The sequence below is a fragment of the Cervus canadensis genome, chromosome X (genome assembly GCF_019320065.1).
Source record: "Cervus canadensis isolate Bull #8, Minnesota chromosome X, ASM1932006v1, whole genome shotgun sequence".
Taxonomy (NCBI): Eukaryota; Metazoa; Chordata; class Mammalia; order Artiodactyla; family Cervidae; genus Cervus; species Cervus canadensis.
The window spans coordinates 116,364,007-116,372,108 of NC_057419.1; positions in this window are offsets into that span (position 1 = coordinate 116,364,007).

Below are 8,102 nucleotides of genomic sequence, written 5' to 3' on the forward strand. Positions count from 1 at the left end.
TTTGCTGTATTATGTTCTATGGCAGGACATATTTCTACCTCTGTTTCCTGAATATATTTTCCATACATGTACATATGTAATTTCCTATGTCCACTGGCCTAGTGGCTTCATGTATCTTGCCGGTTTTGGCATGGGCACACCCAGCTGGCACACCCAATGTCCAAGAAGAGGCAGAGTAGTGAATACTGCTCCCCAACCCCCACCCAGGACAAGAATGAGTCGGTTGTCTCTAACTCATAGTGTCAGTGCACTTGCTGACACCAGTGAACACCCAACACACTGTCCTTGAGAGGAAAAGGGAAAAGGTTTATCACCGGCTGTCCACTGGTTGTTGCTTAGGTTTAACTGTGTTAAAGTGAGAGTTTGGTTCTCTGCACATTGCATCTCACAAGCTAGTAGACAAGACCAAGGCAGAAGCTGGAATTAAAAAGTGGTATGCAACTGACCCATCCTGGCTTATTTCGATTCAACTATTAATACTTACACTTGGGACGTCCCTGGTGGTCCAGTGATTAAGAATCTACCTGCCAATGCAGGGAACATGGGTTTGATCCCTGGTGTGGGAAGACCCCACATGCCATGGTACAGCTAAGCCCATGAGCTGCGACTAGTGGAGCCCTTGTGCCTAGAGCCCATGCTCCACAAGAAGAGAAGCCGGCACAATGAGATGCCCACACTCAATGCAACAAAGAGTAGCCCCTGCTTGCCATGACTAGAAAAAGCCCACATGCAGCAACAAAGACCCAGCGCAGCAAAAAAAATAACTAATTAATTAGTAAAACAAAATACTTGATAGGAAAATGAAAAATCTGGGACAAATGCTAAATTGGACAAGACGCAGGGTAACACATAAACTGGGACTGTCTTTGGCAAACTGGAATATATAGTCCCCCTACATTGGTGTAGGCCAGGTTGAGGATGCTTTCCATTGCTCCTGATTGGCAGCTCCCAATCTCTGACCGGTTTTCTTCCTCTCCAGTTCATGTTGGCCACCATGCCTAACATAATTTGTGCTTCAGGTTCATGGCAGTTCTCCAATTTCATCGTCTAGCATTCTGTTCTTGGCTCTCCTTACAACCTTTACTTCCCACTTCACTTTGGATTCCACCTGCACACTCTCTCACCACTGCCAGAGGTCCTTTGTACCCTTCTAATTCTGCTCCACTACAATGGCAGTGCCACCCCCTTGTTCAACTCACAGCCTGCTTTGCCCACCCTATTAGGCCATGAAGGGCTGCAGGAGAATATCCCACAACCATGGACATTGATTCCTCTACAGATTCATAGTCTCAAACCTCAACTGGGCCCTAAACACCCAGGCACAGTCCTTTACAAGTGCTTGGTCAGTTCCCCCTCTTGTTCTCCTCAGGCATGTTCTGAACACATCCTCCTTCAACTCCATCAAATTCACTCTAGAACACAGATTCAACACATTAACTTAAGAAGAGAAGGAAGGAATCAGACCTGAATCCCATCAGTTCCTTCCGCCAACATCTACACTGCTTCTCCACATCTTTTCTCCAAGCCAAGAGGCGATGAGTCTCTCCATACTGGCTCCATCTGCTTTTTCATTTCCCATCTCCTCTCAACAAACCTTCATTACCTCTGTCTCCTGCACCAACCATTGTACTGAAAAAAACTTTAACAAACACCACCATTGACTGCTATCTTGCCAAATCCAATGGACATTCTTTTTGGCCTTACATAACTGTCCTTCACATTGCATTTGGTACTGTTTTATCACTTTGTTCTTGAATGTCTCTATATCTCTTTGGCTGCTGGAATACCACCTTTCTGATTCTCCTACTGCTCTATTTCTTCTTGCTCTTTCAAACTTCCAAGTATACCCTTCCCATGTTAACATCCAATACAATCACACCTAGTACAATGATCAAAATCAGGAAATTAACACTGCTACAACAGTGTTAACTAATCTAGAACCCTTATTTCAATCTCACCATTGTCTCATTAATGTCCTTCCTGGACCACGACTGGTTCCAGGAATGCATATTGCACTTCCTTAACTCTCCTTCATTCTGGAACAGTTCCCCAGTCTCTGTGGTCTTGACATTTTTGAAGGGCACTGGTGAGTTACTCTGAACAATGTTCCTCAATTTGGGTTCGTCCAATGGTATGACATCATTAGATTTCAGGCAGTCCACTTTGGGTCAGAAAGACAACAGTTGTGATGGTGTGTTCCTCACAGTGTTTCACCTTAGGTGGCACACGCTACCCATCTGTCCCATTATGGATGTTCACTTGGATGACTTAGTTAAGGCAGTGTCTGCTAGGTTTCTTCACTATAAAGATACTATTTTCCCCTTTGTAACTAATAAAGATTATGAGGAATGATACTTTAAGACTATGTAAAAAATAGTTTCTCATCAAACTTTCACCAATTTTAGCATTCTTGCCTGAAATAATTATCACTGGGGTGTTTGTCAAATGTTGATTTTCCTATTAACATAATTCCTTTTTAGTTTATTAGCTTGAATTCTATTACAATGAAGAGCTTTCCTTCCTCCCTATTCATTATTTATTAAATTATTTATATCATCATAGACTCAGGGATTCCAATTTTATCTTATATGTAATGATCCACTAGTAGCATGACTTTGTTACCCAAATTGCCCAAGATTTGGCCATTAGGAGGCCCTCTATGTTGGCTCCTGTATCTTGATATTTCCCCACCATTCTTTGAGCACTGTCTTTTTCTTTTTTTGGCTGTTCCACGCAGCATCCTAGTTCCCTGACAAGGGATCAACTGGTGCCCTCTGTCTTGGGAGCATGGAGTCTTAACCACTTGACTGCCAGGGAAGTCCCGAGCACTTTCTTAATTGCTGGCACTGCATGATTTTCTATGCTCATCTTGTGCTTTCCCAGCCCTAGCCTTGGAATCAGCCATTTTCCCAAAAAGCCCTGGTTCCTTTAGGTTACAAGTTTTAAATCATGATGGTAAAAACCAAATGTCTTATAAGCTTTTAGAGATTCATTCATTCATGCCTCACTGCCAACTGGCAGGATCTTAGTTCTGGACCAGGGATGGTACCCCAGCCCTCGGCAATCAAATCGTGGAGTCCTAACCACTGGACTGCCAGGTAAGTCCCAAGAGTAATTATATTTTAAAAACTAAGTTTTAAAATGTAATGCCATCTATCAGTTTTTAGTATGTGTGCTGTATGTGTGCTCAGTTGCTGAGTCATGTCTGACTCTTTGAGACCCTATGGACTGTAGCCCGCCAGGCTGCTCTGTCCATGCAATTTTCCAGGCAAGAATACTGGAGTGGGTTGCCATGCCCTCCTCCAGGTGATCTTCTGGACCCAGGGATCGAACCTGCATCTCCTGTGTCTCCTGCATTGGCAGGCAGATTCTTTACCACTGAGCCACCTGGGTATGTGTATGTATACTTAAGTTTGTACATTTAAATACTGATATATGTACATTTTGAGGTATGTTAAATCTTTTTTGAGCCCTGAGTATGTGTATGTATACTTAAGTTTGTACATTTAAATACTGATATATGTACATTTTAAGGAATGTTAAATTTTTTTTGAAAAGAGAACCTTACATAAAATAGAATTAGTAGCTCACAAAAATAAAAAAGGGCTATATACTGAGTATACAGTTTGTTCTCAAGGTGAGGCAATAAAAGAATTAATTTCTACGTGAAGATAGAGTTCTCACCCAACATAAATGTGTACTCTTAAAAGGTATACCTTTCATGCTTCTGTGCTGCATTTGAGTGTTTTTGCTATAGAAAATTGTAGAAAAATCAGCAAATGAGACAGAAATAATAATAAGGGTTCCTTGCTTCTAGAGAGGTTAAAATCCCTAAGGTTATGTTACCTTCTGTTTTGGTTTTCAGAAAGCACTGTTACTCTGGTTATGAATACAGTTAAAGCTGTGGCTACTTGACGTTCTCAGGTATCTGTATGCTAACATGACATCTCTTTCTGATGGTGCTGTTCTCCAGGATCAGGCTCAAAATTCAGAATATTAAAAACGGACAGGGTATTTTACACCAGACTATCTTTAACACCTTCTTAGATGGCTGCTAGCACCAAAGGCTTACTCCTTCATCTCCTGACCCACAATGTGGTATCACAAACAAAAGGCTTGAGGGGTGTGTGTTAGAAATTATTAGGTATAATAGATATGCTTCATGTATTTTTAATGAGTTCAACAGTAAACTATCTTATATAGTTCAGGCTCCCATGGTAGGGAAAGTTGTAAGTCAAAGAAACTCAGGTAATTTTGTATAGGCCAAATACTACTATAGGAAATTGTGTGTCTTTTCAAGCTGGGCAGTAACAGGGAGACAGATAAGAAATTGACTTCCAAAAAAAGATTTTATTGCTGAGTTTAAAATACCTCTGGTGTTTGAAAGTGATTATATAGTACATATTGTACAGGACAGATTTTAACACTGAAGATTTATCAAGGCTTCCTCTGCTCATGATATATTCTTGCCTCAGGGTTATCACACACTGAGTAAATAAAAAGTTACAAGTAGGTCCATTTGTTTGTGTATTATTCTCTAACCAGACATTCCATTTTCCTCCATTCTGATACTTTTGGTTACTCAAATGAAGCAATCATTCCATCATTCAGCACAGTAGTCTCTGCTCTCCCTTCATGCTTACTTAAAGGGCCCTGCTATAAATAAGATAGAGCTGTGCTAAGAGAGCAGCCACTAACCACATGTGGCTCTTCAGATCTAATTTAAATGAACTAAAATAAAATCAAATTTAAAAATTGGTTCCTCAGTCCTACTTAGCCACATTTCTTTAAAAAAACTTTAAATTGGAGTATAATTGCTTTACACTTATTGTGTAAAGCACAATAAGTTGTTGGTTTCTGCTGTACAACATGAATCAGCCATACGTAGACATGTGTCCCATCCCTCTTAGACCTCCCTCCTGGTGACTCAGCTGGTAAAGAATCTGCCTGCAATGCAGGAGACCCAGGTTTGATCCCTGGGTTGGGAAGATCCCCTGGAGAAGGGAATGGCAACCCACTCCAGTATTCTTGCCTGGAGAATTCCATGGACAGAGGAGCCTGGCGGGTTACAGTCTATGGGATCGAAGAGTCAGACACAACCGAGTGACTAACACAGCAGCCCCCGCCTGCAATGAGTTCCCTCTAGGTCATCACAGAGCATCAGCCTAAGCTCCCTGTGTTATACAACAGGTTCCCTCCAGCTATTTAACACATGGTAGTGTACATACGTCAAAGCTACTCTCAATTCCTTCCACCTGCTCCTTCCCCAAGTCTGTTCTCGGCCTCTGTGCCTCTATTCGGGCTTCCCTGATAGCTCAGTTGATAAAGAATCCTGCATTGCAAATAGGTTTATCGGTACCATTGTTCTAGATTCCATATATATTTAGCCACATTTCAAATGCTCAATAGCCATTTGCAGCTAGTGGCTACTGTATTAGTGCAGACCCAGAACATTTCCATCACTGTAGAAAGTAGAATGGGTCTTCTGGAAGGAATGCCAAAGAACAGCCTCAGAGCCTCAGGAGGAAGGAAGCAGGCTTCTCAGTGTAAGCAGATACTGATCCTAGGTGCACAAAACTGACAGACTGTTCCAGTGTACCAAAGACTCACAATTTCCAGGACTATTTTAGTGTAGAGAGAGATGAGTTCACAAAAGCAGATGACTATGGGGGGAACATATGTATACCTGTAGGTGATTCATGTTGACGTACGGCAAAAACCATCACAATACTGTAAGTATCCTCCAATTAAAATAAATTAACTAATTTTTTAAAAAGTAGATGACTACTCCAAGTGGAAAACCAAATAGGACTGAGCAAAATGAATGAGAAATCTAGTTGTGATTGTTTTAGGCTCTTATCAGAATTGCTTTCAATATTCTATTTTCCAACAAAGGCCCCATTCTTTCTTTTCTGCTCCATTTGTAACCTTCAGTTTAGCAGGTGGCATCAATGCCCTTGAAATGAACACATTTGCTCAAAAATCACTATTAGTGGACTTCCAACTGAAACATTCCTAAAACAAAAGCATAAATTCTTACTCTGACTGATACATTATTTCCATTATCTGAGGGAGGAATAGAAACAGGAGTGAGAGATGTGGGCAAGGATACAGAGCCTCAGACTGATCCCCTGCAGGAGTCCTGCCTTCAAGCCCAGATGACAAGGATTTTGTATTCTACCTGGGAAGATGGGGAGTGGACCCTCTCAAGCTCCTATCAGTCAACTGCAAGAAACCAGACGTCCCTGTGTAAGGTACACTTGAAGCTAATGCGGGATGGGGGCATAGCTAGTAAAGAGGCCTGGCAGGGCACTGCCAGTACAGAGTCATACGCTACACAAAATAGCTACCAGTGGAAATGAAGTATCATGGGATTTTCCTCGGAAACACCTTCCTAATATAGGAAACGAGTTTGAAGGAATATTATCAGCATGACTAAAAATAATGCTAATAATGACTTTGTCACTATATAATTAAGACTATGCCTAATTTCCACCATTTATTAGAAGTTTAAAAAGCAGCTGCTTTTTTAAATAACTCATTTTCACCAGTAGCTATTGCAAAATAATTTAAGTTTGGCTGAATCCAGGTAAAATTCTGTAATTTTCATGAATATATAGAAATGTTTCCACTCAACTTTATGTGTGAACTTTTAAAGGCATACTATCTGACAGACATTTGTGATAATTATTTAGCAACTGTATTTTGCCTCTATTATGTTGATTGTACCTCCTAATATTCTTAAGTATCTTTGGGGAGTTTAAATTAGCATTAAACTAGATGAATAAGCACTTGATTTTATATATCTACCAGAATTGCCTGTAACATATACCTATATAACACATAATATAGGGGTACTTATATGTAAGTGAATTTTGACCTTTAAGATGATTTCAAACAAAACCTCAAGAACTTGTGTTTGCTTCTTCCTCCTCAAATCTGTGGAAATTCAGATAATAGCAAACACTTAAATAGCACTTACCATTGGAGAAATTTAAACACTGGAGGGGTTCAATAATACTATTGTGATTATATTTTTTAGTCTTCATGTGCTATATATATTTGTGTGTATATATATATAATAATGGGATTTGATTAAAAATAAACCATGGAGTGTGGGAGAGGAATAAGTAGGGGTGTATATGAAACAAGATTGGAAATTAGTAATTGTTGTATTTGGCTACTGTGTTCACAATAAAAATTTTCTTTTTTTCTTTTCAATTTATTTATTTATTTTACTTTACAACATTGTATTGGTTTTGCCATACACTGACTTGATTCCACCATGGGTGTACATGTGTTCCCCATCCTGAACCCCCCTCCCACCTCCCTCCCCATCCCATCCCTCAGGGTCATCCCAGTGTACCCCCCAAGCACCCTATATCATGCATTGAACCTGGACTGGCGATTTGTTTCACACATGATAATTTACATGTTTCAATGCCATTGTCCCATATCATCCTGCCCTCGCCCTCTCCCACAGAGTCCAAAAGACTGTTCTATACACCTGTGTCTCTTTTGCTGTCTCGCATACTGGGTTATCGTTACCATCTTTCTAAATTCCATATATATGCATTAGTATACTGTATTGGTGGTTTTTCTTTCTGGCTTACTTCACTCTGTATAATAGGTTCCAGTTTGATCCACCTCATTAGAACTAATTCCAATGTATTCTTTTTAATGGCTGAGTATTACTCCATTGTGTATATGTACCACAGCTTTCTTCTACATTCATCTGCCAGTGGACATCTAGGTTGCTTCCATGTCCTGGCTATTATAAACAGTGCTGCGATGAACATTGGGGTACAGGCGTCTCTTTCAATTCTGGTTTCCTCAGTGTGTATGCCCAGCAGTGGGACTGCTGGGTCATATGGCAGTTCTATTTCCAGTTTTTTAAGGAATCTGCACACTGTTCTCCATAGTGGCTGTACTATCTTGCATTCCCACCAACAGTGTAAGAGGCTTCCCTTTTCTCCACACCCTCTCCAGCATTTATTACCTGTAGACTTTTGGATAGCAGCCATTCTGACTGGCGTGAAATGGTACCTCATTGTGGTTTTGATTTGCATTTCTCTGATAATGAGTGATGTTGAGCATCTTTT